Genomic DNA, 1,938 nt, shown 5'->3' with positions numbered 1-1,938 from the left:
TGAGGAAGGAGTATGAGAGGGATATAGGGGCTGAGAGCCAGATCATCATTCCCAAAGATATGGCTTTAACCTCTGCCCCCTCCTGCCCTCCAGCTCTGGGAGACCCCGGCAAGCCAAGAACCTTCTCCAAAAGGGAGGGGAGGGGGGGTGCGGGTAGGGGGAGAGCCTCTGCCGGGCGCCATCATCTCTCCTCCACCACACAGCTGACAGACACTTGAGAACTTTCCTTCCCAAGCCCGTATCCTGCTGGTTCAGGGCAAAGTGTGCAGCTTTCCCACCAGGATCAGTGAGGAAATGGTCTGGTTTGGACTCAAACAGACTGATTTGTTTTCCCAACAAGGCCTCTGCTCAGTTCAGGGAGCCCCAGTGATGCCCATTTTTCCAGGGTGCCTCTCCCACCCGCCTCCCTCTCCCCTCTCTGAGAACACATCACCTAGTGTCTGTAAGGCTTCTGCTTCTTGTTTGACATCCCTTATTTACAAAGCAAACAGAATGTTCCTTTTAACACACATCATGCTAAGTTTATTAATGCAGAAAACAATCCCAGGGGGCCGACCCAGGGGACCCTTGAAACCTGCCAGCACAAACTCTTCAAACGCTCAGCCCGTCAGATCCTCCAGGACAATATTTCACACAATGGAGTAAAAATAATATTTTTCTTTGGACCTTTCCAGCCGCTTTTGTGGCGAGCAGACAGAAATTATTTTCTTACTCTGCTCCCAGAGCAGAAATCTGGACGAAGCTGCGTTTATTTGTTTAACACAATGATTTCATCCTAAATGTCTCGACAGCAAATAGTTGGTGGTTTAATAAAGGGCCTTTGAAAGGAGGCTGGAGCTGGGGAAATGTGAGGCATGTGGCTCGCAGGGGCCGAGCAGGTCGTGGGCTGCTGAGACTGGGTGCCCCCTCCGCCTGCCTGGGAGCCCTGGGGTCGTGGCATGTTATTGCTCCCTGATCAGAACAATTTGTGCCGCTTCCATCCTGGAAAAGGAAGGAGACTGACCTTTTGGTCATGAATCCCGGACCTTCCCCGAGACCAGCCCTGCCAAATACAGACAGACACAACCCAAAAGCAGATACTTGAACCTGCGTGAAGAAAATAGGCCTTTTGTACTTATGTCTGCCTTCCCATGATTAAAAATTATGTCCTGTGTCAGCCAAATGTTGGCTGCTGTTCTGGTGCCAGCCCAGAGTTCTGCAGCCAGGGCAGTGATTAGGAGAAGGGAGAGGGATCAGAGCCAGCTGAGGCCTGATTTCCCAGTGAGCAGAACCTACCCAACCAGGGCCAAAGCCCCCAAGCTTTCCAACCTGCAGTTAGACGTGTCAACAAAAAACTCAAAAAACTCATTTGCGTTTCACTTCTTTTCTTTGGGAAGAATTGCAAGGGGCAGTGAAATGGAACAAGCAGAACACAGAGGAAAAGAACCAAAAGAAGTTCATGCGTGACGTAACAACTGCCCAGGTGGCCCCGATTGCAGCCCCATCATTTTATAGCACAGAAGAGAGGCCCAGAGAGGGGCAGTGATGTCTGAGAGCACACAGCTATTAGAAGAAGAGCCGTTGCTGGAACCAGGCATCTAACTTCCAGGGTTGAAGGGGAAAGGGCCTAATCTAGCCTTACAGCTGACAAAACCAAAAAGCTGAATTATGGGTCTCATTTTTTCCAACTGGGACTTGGTTCAAGGTGATTGAATGTGATTCAGTTCCTGGTGATTTGGGTTACTGGAACAATTGATTCAGATCTTAATCAGTTCCTGGCTAGAACAGTGAAGAATAGAATATGTTTACACACACGCACGCGCACGCGCGCACGTGCGCACGTGCGCAGAGTTATATTTCCAATTATTCACTTATTCATTGAAGAGTGTATACAAAATGCATGTATATTTAAAAGATAATTAAAATGACTTATAATAATAATATATTACTGGTAACTTA

At 48.4% G+C, this 1,938-nt stretch overlaps 1 long non-coding RNA gene across 1 annotated transcript; it reads right to left on the bottom strand.

Moving 5' to 3' along the window:
• Positions 1-499: 499 nt before the first annotated feature.
• Positions 500-1,359, bottom strand: LOC117064516. Its single transcript, XR_004429508.1, has 2 exons — positions 1,309-1,359; positions 500-981 (listed from the first exon to the last, which is right to left on the bottom strand). It is a non-coding gene; the product is annotated as an uncharacterized LOC117064516 (long non-coding RNA).
• Between the last annotated feature and the right edge of the window lie 579 nt (positions 1,360-1,938).

This window comes from Trachypithecus francoisi, unplaced genomic scaffold, assembly GCF_009764315.1.
Source record: "Trachypithecus francoisi isolate TF-2019V2 unplaced genomic scaffold, Tfra_2.0 Lachesis_group2, whole genome shotgun sequence".
In the NCBI taxonomy this organism is placed as follows: Eukaryota; Metazoa; Chordata; class Mammalia; order Primates; family Cercopithecidae; genus Trachypithecus; species Trachypithecus francoisi.
Note: the sequence above shows the minus strand (reverse complement) of the source record. Positions and strands in the feature narration are given on the sequence as shown.